This window comes from Catharus ustulatus, chromosome Z (genome assembly GCF_009819885.2).
Source record: "Catharus ustulatus isolate bCatUst1 chromosome Z, bCatUst1.pri.v2, whole genome shotgun sequence".
NCBI lineage: Eukaryota > Metazoa > Chordata > Aves > Passeriformes > Turdidae > Catharus > Catharus ustulatus.
Window position 1 is genome coordinate 45,978,698 of NC_046262.2, and position 13,607 is coordinate 45,992,304.

At 41.9% G+C, this 13,607-nt stretch overlaps 1 long non-coding RNA gene across 1 annotated transcript; it reads left to right on the forward strand.

Moving 5' to 3' along the window:
* The first annotated feature begins 6,336 nt into the window (after positions 1 to 6,336).
* LOC117010555 lies at positions 6,337 to 9,812 on the forward strand. The gene is made up of 2 exons (XR_004420706.1): positions 6,337 to 6,773; positions 9,750 to 9,812. It is a non-coding gene; the product is annotated as an uncharacterized LOC117010555 (long non-coding RNA).
* The last annotated feature ends 3,795 nt before the right edge of the window (positions 9,813 to 13,607 follow it).

Here is a 13,607-nt window from a genome sequence, read left to right on the forward strand (position 1 = left end):
TCTCTGTGTCTGTGTCATCTGAAGCTGACATTTCTCACAGTAGCTGTCAGTCCAGTCATAAGAGGATTTTATGATTAATGAGATTCACTTTTTGCGGTTTCCAAGGTATTTCAAATCCCACATAGTACACTAGAGGGAAAAGTGGGACACTTAAGGCTGATATGTTCAGTCTAGAACACTGTCAGCTTTTCTATTGAAGCCTACCTGTACATAGGTGACTTTTGTCATAATGACCAGGGGTTTCTGTAAAGTAGAAAAACATTAATGTCTTCTCTGATCGGCAGCCATCCCCACATATTCCTCTGAAGGTAAATCTTTTGGAATGCAAGTGGAAACTGTGAAATCTTTGCTTGCATTGAAGGGAAGGTTGTAGAAATGCATGGTCTTCATATTGGTTTACTTCCTCCAGTTATTTGTAATATTATTTTTAGACAATGTTAGATTTTACTTTGTCAGTTTTTCGTTTGATTTTTGTCAGTTTTTCTATCTATAGTATTTGTGATATTGTAGCTTTTAGAATCTCCAACTGGTGTTAGAGCCTTTGTGGTTCTTTGTGGTTCTTTGTATGTGTGCAACAGTGGATTTTGATGGTGTGGAACAAAGCATTATTGTTTAAGCAGAGAGGTCTATCCTGAGAGGAGCAGAGAAAGTTCTAATAAGAAAATTAATGTTTCTTACACTAAAAGGATTAGACGACCCCAAATTAGACCAAGGGGGTATCACATTCATTACACAGGAAAGGACATGGCTCTTCACCTAATACATAGGTGAGCTGTGGGCCTTTTTCCTCCAAAAATTTTGCAGGCTTAATTTTGCCTGGATTCAGAAGGAGACAGGACAGATTCATGGAAAACAATTACAGTAATTTCACGAATACAAGCCGCACCAATTTGACCAAAAGTTTGGTGGAAACCCAGAAGTGCGGCTAATATTCGAAGGCGGCTAATACATGGACAAAATTCTAAAAGCTGCCAACACGGAAGTGAGAGCCTGCGGCAGCCCCAAGCCAAGCTGGAGCCCGGCCGGCCCCGGCAGAGGTGGGAAAGCCTGGCAGAGGCGGGGCCAGCAGTGTGGGGGGCGGGCGGCTGAGCCTGAGCCAGCAGGGCGGGGGAGGGGGGGCAGCTGAGCCCGGGCCAGCAGGGCGGGGGAGCCCGGGAGAACTGGGGCTAGCAGTGCAGGGGAGCATGGCAGAAGCAGGAAGCCGGACGGGTGGGGCTGCCTGGCAGCGGGGGAAGCCCAGCAGAATCGGGGCCAGCAGCGTGGGGGTGCCCGGCGGTGCGGGGGCCTACAGTGCCGGCCAGGGTGAGCAAACGCGGCGGTGGTGCAGACGGGAGGGGGCGGCCGGCGAGCCTGGCGGCGGCGGCGGCCGGCCCGCCGGCAGGGCGAGTAAACGCAGCAGCAGGGCGGCCGGCATGCCTCGCAGCGGCAGCGGGGGCCGGCCCGCCGGCAGGGCGAGTAAACGCAGCAGCAGGGCGGTCGGCGTGCCTCGCAGCGGCGGCGGGGGCCGGCCCGCCGGCAGGGCGAGTAAACGCAGCAGCAGGGCGACAGGCGTGCCTGTCAGCGGCGGCGGCGGCTGGCCCGCCGGCAGGGCGAGTAACCGCAGCAGCAGGGCGGCTGCGGCTGGCCCGCCGGCAGGACGAGCAAACGCGGCAGCGAGGCGGTGCTGACAGGAGAGGGGGGCCAGTGAGCCCGGCGGCGGCTGCAGCACCACCTGGCCGGCCCCGTCGGCAACCATGAGCGGGCCGAGCCTTCCTGGCCCCGCCCCGAGCCAGTAAATCCCACTATGCCGCGATCCTGTTACTAATTGGCCAATTTGTGAAAACTGCGCACGGATTCTCGCTACGAACGAAAGTGCGGCTAATATTCGGGGTGCGGCCTATCTATTGACAAAGACAGCAACATTGTCGAGGCACCGGGGGTGCGGCTTATAGTCCGTGCGGCTTGTATTCGTGAAACTACTGTACTTCTACCTGGAGTGTGGTTAATTCATAGAGAAATGTTTGTGGTTTATGATGTTTCCAGAGCCACAAAACAACTGTGATAATATTCTGGAGTAGTATAATTGCAGTTCTGTCCTGATCTTAACTGGATTCTAATCTATGTGGTTTCGTACATTGATGGCAATTAGGACCACATGGGTCCTTGGTGTGATCCAGTTTGACTCTTCTTATGTGCTTTATATTCCAGTCTTTGAATTGTTTTGTTTAAGAAAAAGAAATGAGCACTGGGGAAGAAATCCATGTAAAAGTGGTTGTTGATCTCAACATATGTCTGGTAGCATTCAAAAAATATCAGTTTCTCACAGCAGAATTAAAGAAAACCTAAAAAAAATTTGACTACTGAAGGTGCTGGAAGTGTAATTATTTCCCCATATGTGTGCACAAGGGCAGCTCAGGATAACTCAGTTGAATGGATCCGAAAATATTGGAAATGGGGAGGGCAATCTTTGGACATGCCTCTTTCATAATGAGGAAAAAAAAACCTTGAAAATATCAGGGAGCTTCCCCTGAGCTGAGCAGCTCTTCAGACTGGTTGAAGAAAGCCCTCTGGACTAAGTAAATGGAGAAAAAGAAAATATATGTGCAATGATGTCTAAGGCTGTCATTGCTTTGCAGATCTCTGTCATCAGCAGTTGAGATGTCCAAGCCTTCACACAAGGGTATTACTGTCTGACGATCTCAAGCTGTCTGCTCTCAGGGTTTGGAAATATTTTAAGGTGGATGAAAACCTGGTATTTTCCACTCGTTATGAAGAGTCCAGAGGCTGTGCATAAAGCAAAATAGTTACACTGTGAAGTCCAGAAAATAACCCCCACAAAACCTGAAAGGTCCAGTGTGTTTACATCCATGTGACCTCTAGGTTTTATTCAAAATGTGTGCCAACAATGAAAAGTGAAGAATGGTTCACAGATGCATTTATGGATAAACTCTATTTTCTCTATATTCCAAAAGATAGAGCTTTTTGCCACATTTTAGTGTTTTCTGGCTGTATCAAATATTTCTTCTATCAAGAAACTAAAGGCAACAATATACTGGTAAGTGGATTGGCAGTGTTTAATTCTGAAGCGTCAGGGAACAGCAGAGGTCTCCTCTGGGATTCATTGATAGATAAAACTTTCTGGAAAAGGCTAACCTAGACAGGAACTCAGCAAAGAGTGAAGCTGAGGCTTGGACGGACTTGAAGAACGACAATCTCAACAAGCCCATGTGATCATCTTCCTCTGCACCTAAAACCTGGATGGGACCCATAGGGAAAACTGTGAGTGAGAATTTATTTAAAAAAACGGAATTGCTAAATCCTGAGACTGTTTTATCTGTACTCACCTTTGGAGTCTCCATCCATTAATCCATCTCTGTCCTAAAAAGCACTTCATGAACTTTTACTGAGAGCCCTCATAGGCCTCATTGCCAGCAACAACTGCTCACAGGTACTGTTGAGTAAGGAAACTTGAAATCATAAACTCAAAATTTTGCTGAAGCATTTGGGGGAATGAGCTTGCGAAGTCATGCTTGCACATTACAGGAAAGAATCAGACTCTGCAATTACCCGAAGAAGAAAAAAAGATTTACAGTAAAATTTCTTTCCCTTAGGCAGGCACATGCCAGCTACCTTATCCTGACTTTTTGACAGGCAGCAGTACAGAATAATTGTATAGTTATATAAATGTATTTTCAGGAGGGGTAGGGATAAATTTTCTTAATTATGATAATTAATCCAGTAAGATTTCACTCATAACAGCTCTTCCTCATTGCATGTTAACTTCTTTGGTTCACTTAATTGTTTATCTTTAAAACCCTCAGAAATCTGTCATCCAGATTCTTAAACCACAAACCAGGATCATAGCCACAGAGACAACAAGGCTGTAATTTGTGTTACTCCATTTCGTGCTCTGTTGCAATATTGCCCAACCGCTAAGGACTCTGCTTTGACCTTGCTTTGTTCTGCTGTTAAGCTTATTAGACGGAAGAGAATGGAAAAGAGAAGTGGAACTTAGCTTGCATTTAGGAACCTCAGTGACATGGTCTGATTTTCAAAGTTATATATATGAAGAATATTTCTTCTTTTCTCTGTGTTGTTTTTCCTAAAAAAACCCTTGTGTTTTTCTGTCGCTTTAATATTTTGTATGCCTACGCTGGTGTTCAAAGGGAAACTCCCATCCCAAGTATTCCAGTTCCCACTCTTCTGCTGACACGAAACATTTATGAAACAAAACAGTCAGCCAGGCCTGAGAACATATCAGCTGAAATGTGTCCTTAAAAAACATACTCAAAAACTGTCAGACTTGGGCCATTGTAAACCTGCATGTGTCTTTCACCTGCCATAAGGGAAGTCTGCTGAATTGCAGGGAGCTGCTGTATGAGATGCTGCTGCCTCTCATAATAGTGATAAGGATTTTCATGGGATTGAGCTCATACACTTCATCTCCTCAGCAGCAGAGAACACCAATCCTGCATTTGCAGGGTGACTCTTCCATCTGTGTGTCCTAATGTTTCCAAGGTGATAGTTGACCTGGTGAATTGAAAGTGCTGTCTCTCTTTTTCTTCCCCAGAGAGACGTGTAGTTGTCAAGAGAGTCTGTTTCTTAATAGGGGGTAGGTCTAGCAGACTGCTGCTGGGCTCTTATGTTGTAACCATAGCACTCAGATCTTCAGATTGTTGCAGAAAATCGGTATAACTGCTTGAAAGGTTTGCTCTTGTTATTCTTGGAGCAAAGCACTCATGCACAGATTGACATAAATTAGGCCAGACTCTGTTCTTGTTCACAGTTATTCCCATGGGACTTGACTGTTTCCTTGGCAATACATATGCTGCACAGATTAAGACGCTTGTATCAGGGTCTTCTTTTGTATTTTCAAAGCTATGCTGGCACCAAAGGACTAGGTGCATTCTTGAACCCTGTTTGCTAGCTCCAGTCAACCCTCGGCACACAGGGAGACAAGGAAGAGGAGTCTAACAGGGAGATACTGCTCTCCATGTCAATTCATGCAGACTCAAAGAGCAGAAAAGAGATGACTGACTATCCCAGTGAACTCAGAATTTGAAATGCTTTCTGTTTTCTGGAAAAATGAAATGGAGCTATTTTGTGTTGCTTTTAAAGTTTTAAACCTCTTTTCGCAACCACCAGGAAAATATTTCCTTTAGTGCTATTAATAGAGTGATGGATTTTAAAATATGAACAGATGGGATATTTTTTGGGGTTTGTTATTCACCAAAAGACACACTTCTGCCCTGCAAAAATGATAGGTGCAGTGTCCATCACTGCCCACAGGGAGGGGAACAAATCCTAGCTCCTAGCATGCACTGGGATTTTTGCAGAGGGAATGCAGTTTATACACACTTAAACAGAGTGAAAAGAATCTGATTGTATTTTACTAAACAGACTTTTTACTAGTTTTACTAAACCAAATGTCCTGGCCAAAACTGTAGGGTAAATTTACATTTTGTTTAGAGGTAATTTTAGCAATCTGTCTGAACCTGAAGAGAAAGAACAACATAGTTCTTAAATATTTTTGCCACAGCAATACTATTTTGCTGGGTCAGAGGTGTACCTAACTGGTAGTAGGATCATGAGCAGGAAATAATGAGAAAAGAAGATTAAATTGAACTTTAAAAGGTATTAAGCAAGTCAACTGTTATGTCTGCTTTCCCGGTCATGTTTAATCTAGGTCCAAGCTGTTTCCTCCATTTGTAGAGCTCTTGAAGGCAAAAGTGTTCTCCTTCATTACGCCAATCAGCATTTCTTTCTTATATCTCCTCTTACATTCAAGAGATGTTTTGTTTAATCATTTCCTCTTACACTCTCGGAAAAAAGCACTCCTTTCCACGTGTTTCTACACAGATCTCATGCTACCAATTCTGCTCTTTGTGATAGGTTAGTCTGTGCTTTGGTCCAATTTAAGCTGAGCCACATAAACTAATAATACTGACCTGCCATGCTCTTATGTCATTCTCACTATAGTACTGCAAAATTCCATAAGAAGCCCTGTTTACAGAATGATAAGGACCAGGTTATAGTTTTAAAAAGGACCTGCTCTTTATCTAGTTAAAAACATTAAAAATTTCAGGAGAATTCAAAACAAAAATGAGAAAATATTCTGATGTTGACAGCCACTGTAGCAAAATAGTGTAGCTTTTTTTACATCTTGAGTGGGGAAAATGTCAGCTGAAAACACTACCTGCAAAATCGACCTGTTTTGTTGAGATAAAAAGGATTCCACCATATGCTGTGGATCCATGCTGGAGGTTTTTCTGGAAGATGCTTTGCTCAGTTTTCACATGAAACGTGACATACCTTTTCTTCATGGATTTCCCTAATACATGCAGAGAGTTACTTGTTCAGATTTGTTTATATCATGTTTATTTTCCTGGGTTTCTTCTAAAGGAGTTTTGTTTCTGAGTAGGAGACACTTTTGAGTCATAATGACGTATGTGTGACTGATAATGCAACTGACTAAACATTGAAAAGTGGGCAAAACCTAAATAATTTCTGTCTGGTCTGTAGTGCAGAACTCAAACTGGGCATGGTGCTCATGACACTGCAAACATCTGGAGATTTTTGTAAGTAAATGTGTGTGATTCAGACCGAACCTGGTAGTGCCTGAGACTGGAGCGGGGAAGTCACTTGCTGCAGGTGCAAATAGTGCTGAAAATAGCAGTACGCTATGCTCTCCTGAAAGCACAGATGAGAGAAAGAATAATATTGTTATTTTTCATGCAGATATCAAGCCAGGCATTGAAGACTGCTTGTGGGAAGATATAACTACTTAGCTGCAGGTAAGTAGAGCTTAATCAAGCCATATTCTGTTACACAGAGATTTGTTTCTATCCATGGGTAAGGCACACTGGGGTAGTCCTTCCTGAGAGCAGTAGCAAAACTTCAGGTAGGTGGTATAAAAAACACTTTCTTCTCAAACAAAGACTATAATTAAGTTTGTCAGGCAAAGTTTTCTGTCATATTTTTTCTGCAACTTGTGTTACAGTAAAAGCAAAATTGACCAGTAACAGTTTTCATTTCCAGGATAAAAATATTCCATGAGCTATCTGTGCTCTTGAGAATGTCTGAAAATTAACTTGTGAATATCTCCATTTGACTAATTGCCTAGAGTAGCAATAATAATAAAAATAAAAATAAAAATAATAATAATAATAATAATAATAATAATAATAATAATAATAATAATAATAATAAACTGAAGAGGTGTGATTCAGAAAGCAGCGAAACTGTCCAATGGATTTTCCTGGCCCAGATTTCCAAATAGTCTGGTGTTGCTCTATCTTCTTTGTCTTGGAACTTAGAAAAAAGGAGAAAAAAAGGGAAAAATAAAATGGACCTTTATTTTCCTTTGAAGGAAAAATGCCTTCAACGAACTGCTGCTCCATGATCCTCAAGAACTCACCTATAACACATGCACTTTTGAAGTTAAATTAGCAAATTTTAGTCCTGAAAATTCTTATGCATAACATAAGCTTACATCCATGGTTTGTTCTATGGGCTCCAGTTCTAAAAAGAGATATAAGTGCTTTCATGATATTTAACAGGTCTGCAAGTAAACAGGGTTGTTTACAGTTTGGCTACTGCATTTTTGTCTCTGGCAGGATGGTGAAATATTACAGCAGCCTGAATTTAAATACTTTGATTCATTGCTCTACTGCGTAGAGAAAATATCTGTAACTCAGAAGCTGAAATTATTCCTGGATAGGAGCTGTCTTTGGATTTTGAAAGAAGTGTCAGAAAAAAAACTACTGTAATGTACAGAAGTAGAATTCCAATTGAACCATGAAAGAAAAACTTGATTGTCTAAAAATATTAAGCTGTTTGAAATGGTCATGAATTTTTTCTTTTTCTCTTACGAGGAACATATAAAGCAGTGGGGTTCGCAAATGCCTGCTTTCACATTTCAGATTGTGTAGCTGCTGCAGACTTTGCCTAACATTGCCCAGCAGACATAGGTACCACAGGAAGGCTTTTTAACTCTGGGATACAATTTGGGATTGTGGAAGCCCTTAGTCAACTGTAGTTTGGGGCAGGAATCAACATCTCCCCATGCACCAATTAGTTTTGAACTCATGGGGTTTTGGTTACTCTCATGTGAACAGGCTGTGTGTTCTTCTCACAAGTGTAGCACATCCTTCTAGCCCAGTTTCTCACTTGCCAGCCAAGAAATTTCCGCCTTGCAAATGGTGGCCCATCATGCCACAGACTGGAGTGAAAATTTGTAATCAAGGATTAGGTGTGGGTTAAGATCTCCCTTCCATGCAAATCCAAAGTGAACCAACTGGGTAAGCAGCTGTTAGTAGCAATTAGTTATCATTATTAATTATAATTGAAAGAATTACAAATTATCAGTCATAACAACAACAATAACAACGACATCATGCTGATATGTTAATTTCATTAAGGCAGGTACTGTGTCACCATCTGAATGTCATTATCTCCAGGAAAGAGAAGTATTTCACAACAGTGAATGGCAAAATCAGGACATAGCTTGTGACCTGAATAACTGTAGAGATCAAGGCATGAGAAATCCTTTGCAGCAGAACAGGGCTGGACAGGAATAGAAATGTGCAATACAAAACCAGCTATCAAACAATTCTGTATGTTTCTCATGAGTTTTTTCTAATTTGGTTTCAAACCAGGAAAGAAGTCTCTGAACAAAGGCTTTGTCAAAACTACATATGATTTGCATGGACAAGGGAGAAGTGAACAGTGGGGACATCTTGACTTCAGCAAGGCTTTTGTCCCTGCTTCCCCTAGGTGCTCATAGATAGCTCAGGAAGTGTGGGTTAGCTGAGAGGACAGTGAGGTGAATTGGGAACTGCCTGAATGCAGAGTTCAGAGGGCTGTGACCAGTGGCACAGGGTGTAGCTGGAGGCCTGGAGCTGGTGGGGTTCCTCAGGGGTCAGCTCTGGGTCCAGTCTTGTTCAATTTGTTCATCAGTGACCTGGAGGCAGAGACAGAATGTCCCCTCAGTGAGTTCCCTGTCAAGACAAAGCCAGGAGGAGTGAGCAATACTGCAGAGAGCTGTGCTGTCATTCAGTGGGACCTGGGCAGGCTGGAGAGGTAGACAGAGAAGAAACATCTGAAATTCAGCAAAGGCAAATGTATGATCCTGCACCTGGGGAGGAGCAACCCCAGGTACCAGCACAGGCTGGGGTGACCTGCTGGAAAGCAGTTCTGTGCAGAAGGACCTGGGGGTCCTGGTGGACAACAAGCTGTCCCTGAGCCAGCAGTGTGTCCTGGGGGCCAGGCAGGACAATGGGATCCGGAGGTGCATTAGGAAAAGCATTGCCTGCAGGTTGAGGGAGGTGATCCTGTCCCTCTGCTGTGTCTGGTGAGGCACATCTGGAGTGCTGTAAGGAAAATTGGTAAAATCTGAAGAGTCTGAAGACTTTAAAGATTTTGTAATCCAATCAATAATCATGCATAAAATCTACAAAAGATCCAAGAAAAATCAGATAAATTAGATGCGTTCATGGGTAGCATGACTAACATGAAGGGAATTAAGATTATGCTGTGATAGGTATCTTGTTATCTTTTAAGCAGTGGACCCCTGGAGTCTGGACTGGGAAGAAGAGCTGGCCTTGCTTTTTCATCCTCAGCAGTGACCCAATGACAATACAAATCTGTTGATTTTCCGTTATGGAATTTTACTACCACATGGAAAGTAGTCCAAATGTAGCATGCAATCATTTATGCTCATAGAAATTTGTTTCTAAATGTTCGATATTTTCTTGTCTCCTTTCCCACAGCTAGAGACACTGCAGAAAAAAGGACAAGGACACAAGTCCTGCCAACAGCAGGGAGTGAGTTAAGCATACAAGTGCTGCTGCATCCTCAGGTGTGCTGGAGAAGAACAAGGGAGGGGAAATATTCCAGATCTTTATATAAAGGGTACCAGAAGACCTCAGGGCAACTTCTGAAATCCTCCCAGTTGGACTGGGCCAGTACCTCCACTTCACCTGATTGTTTTCAAATTATCTCAAGAAAAATAAGTCATGAAAAACAAAAATGATGCCTTGGTGTATTTGTCTACTCTTACTTTCCAGATAGAAATAGGACACAATTCCTCTGACTAATTTAGCTGTTCTGCAACATGACTTTCAAGGCTAGCAGGAGACTGTATTTCCTTGGGTGCTTTCACATCTTCCCGTAGTTCTCTTGCAATTGGGCTGAAATGAAATACATCCTCCCACATATCCATTCTGCTTTCCAGAATAAGAAGGAAATCTCTACAATTTGTCCAGGGATGAAAACTTGCATAGCAGATGACTAAACTCTCATTGGTCTGTCTGAACTCCATGTTTTAGAATTACTGACTGAATTTGCCAACTATTTTAGTGCATCACCTTTTAATTTTTCCTGCTATCCTCTTTTTATTTTTTTTTTTTTTTTGGTGACACAGATGATTGCCATTTTAATTGCCTGAATGGCGCTATGGGTAGGAATGCTTAGCACTAATAGTTTAGAATAATACACTTGTGCTTACCAAGCAGATTTAGTACAAGCAGGGTCCAGATGGACAGTAAGCTGGACATGAGCCTGCTGTGTGCCCTTGCAATGAGGAGAACTAAGTGTGCTGAGGCTACCTCAAAAGAAAATAGTTAACAGATTAAGGCATGCAACTTTTCCATGATCTTCTCATTCAAAGGAAGAAAACATTCATTTCTGTCTTATGCTTGAGGTGTTTATCAATGTATCACAGGAAAACTTTAGTCAGAGCTAATTGAAAAGAAGCAAATCTGAAACCTCAAGCCCTGAAAACGTATTTTGGCTGAGCCATGTGCTTCTTACTTTATGATTGAAACAAACATGCAGCATAAACTGCCATGTTACTTCAAAGTTCAAAAGGCAAAGAAGATGTAAGTTGTTTGATTTAGTTCAACAACATCTCAGCTGAAAAGAAACAACTGTGCTGTTGTTAATATCAATAGGCAACCAAAAGTGATTTAATGTTAGGTTTGTAATCATGTTAGATTTTATTGTTTATTTAGACAGTTTAGCTAATTGAAGGCCTCTGCAAGTACAATAAGAGCTGGTACAGATATAGCATGCTCAAACTTACTGAGTTAAATGACTTCAACTTTTCATGTAGACACTAAGATCCTTATTTTAGGACTACATATGTCTTTTAAGGAAATATTAAGGTACCATTCTGTTCCCTTCTTCTATCAAATTTAAGGTAAGTATAAATTTAAAAAGCACCTACTGTGCTAATGCTGACTTGAGCTGGCTATGGTTGTTTGTTCTCTTAGGAAGGAATGTTTAGCCCTGAAGAAATTGTGAGTAATATGTTTATTTTTTTGAATTTTTGTATTGGAGGATAAACTCAGTGGAACAGATGAAGATCAGACTGAATTGCTGGTATTAGTATTATTTTTAGCCCAAAATTTCATGTCTGACTGTGGCTAGAGATTTAGCATCAGCTAAAGGTTCAAGAAACCTCACAGTAAACAATGACAAAATACTGTCTCCTACTTAGAATGTCAGTATATATGCCAAGGCAGAAGTGGTTTTATTCTTTTAATAAATAATTTTTATCTTCTCTCACATAATTATATGTGGGTGTTGGGAATTTTAAAATTAGATGTAGAAATATTTCAGATTTTTAATGATATTTAATCTCTCTTTCTGGTCAGCCTGAGGGAAATGTTTCAGCAGCTACTTCCACAGGTTAATGAAGTGCAGTATGGGGAGACACTTCTTTACCATCACTTTTAGACCAGTTCCCTGTTTTAACTCCTCAAAGCATTCCAGTTCCTTTTTGTAAAAAGAGGGGAAGCAGAAGAATATCATAACTTGTCTACATGCAGCCAGAATTTTACTGCTCATGCTACCCTGTCCCTTCTCTTATCAGGTTTTACTCGCAATTAGCCCTTTGACTCAGAGTAGCTCTTTGTGTACTGGTAGCATATGAAATAGTGTGTGAGAGACTGGTTCATTGTCAAAAAATGATTGCATTTCCTGGCAGTTTCGCTGTTGTACTATATTAAGGAATTGTAATCACTGAAATCTACAATATTAATTTTGGTCTTCAATCCAGTGGTTTTCATTCCTTTGCCTGTGCAAGAGTTTTCCCTTGTGTGGTCTTGGTTTTGTCTTTCTGGTTGCTTCTAAGCCCAGATACTGTCTTACAATGTGTGTTTCATACTGACAGGGGCACAGATTCCAGAAGCATCCTTGCTTCTCCCAAGTTATCTGCCACTATCCTGTACCTGGGAAAGTACTGTGCACCCAGAAGAAATGTCAGGAACATTTCCCAAAAGCTCACAGACAAATTCCTCTGAAGACAGCTGTGCTAAGCTCTAAAATCTACAGTGCTGCAACCGTAGATGACAATGGTGCAAGAAGCACTAGACCATGCTTAGTGAAGGGGCAAGCATGCCCTCTGCAAACTTGATATCATTTGGCTTTTTTAACCCCCTTTTGTGCACAGCAGAAGTGCACAAAGTTCCTTTTCAACCGTTCAGGTAGCACATAATTTGTTGAACTGGAGCAGTACAGCTTTGTTTGAATCCCAGGCTCTCTACTTATCACCTGTGTCTCTGTTTCCATTAATAAGCTTCAGAGATCCTTGCTGGACTTGTTAGACCTGGATTTCAAGGCATGTCATTCCTGCACAGCCAGGCAGGGTCCCTTCTGGATCATGGGGAGGGCATGCTACCACAGCAGGCCAGCTACCAAACTCTGAGATGGCACTGCTGGTGAACTTGGTCCAGTCCTTCCTGCCAGACCCCAGAAAAGAATGAGAATGATGTCACTGGAGCTGCCAGAGGAACAGTCCTGGCTTCATGTGCTCACTGTGTTTTTGCTTAAACTCCTCCTTTCCAGGCATCTGTGTTCAAATGGTAATCATGCACCATCAGCTTCTTTTCTAGCTGGGAAGGAATGGTGAATTTGGGTCCCCAAAGAATGGAGCTCAAGCAGACACTGTGCTCCTTTTGAGATAGGTCCGTACTTTCTCACTTGAAGAAATGGTTGTCCTGTCTCCTGGAGAGAATAAGGAAAGACCCTATATTACCATACTTACCTCATCCAAAGGGCTGATGGTTATGTATTTCCTAGGGTTTGCTGAGATGCTTTGGGCTGATGGTGCTAAGCTCCTGCCAGAAAAGTGCTGTAGTGAGATCTTTCTCCTACACACTATAGGGAAAACAAACTGCTACCTTCAAGGACTGTAAAAATTATGTCTAACCAGTCCCATGCTTCACACAGATGTTGTTTGCTTTACAGGTACTGAATGCAACCTGAAGTTTGTCAGAGGAACTGTAATTGATTTTAAAATTGATATAAAAGATGCCCTGCAAACCCCTGGAGAACATGATTTACCGAAATGCAGCCATCTTGCTGTGACTCAACACTTGAAACAACACATTATGATTGAGGCTGGTGTTCCAGGCCCAGAGGTTCAAATATATTTAAATACATAGCTCCTATTAATTAATGAGATCCTGGGTTAAACAGTGTAATCCTTATGTGTTTTATTATCAAACATTGACAGATATTTATGACAAAACTATATATGGTGTGGCTATTGGATTCAGGTCCAATTCCACTAAGGTACCTTGCTTGAAAAAACAAGTGATTTCAAGAGAACTGGGAATTCATCT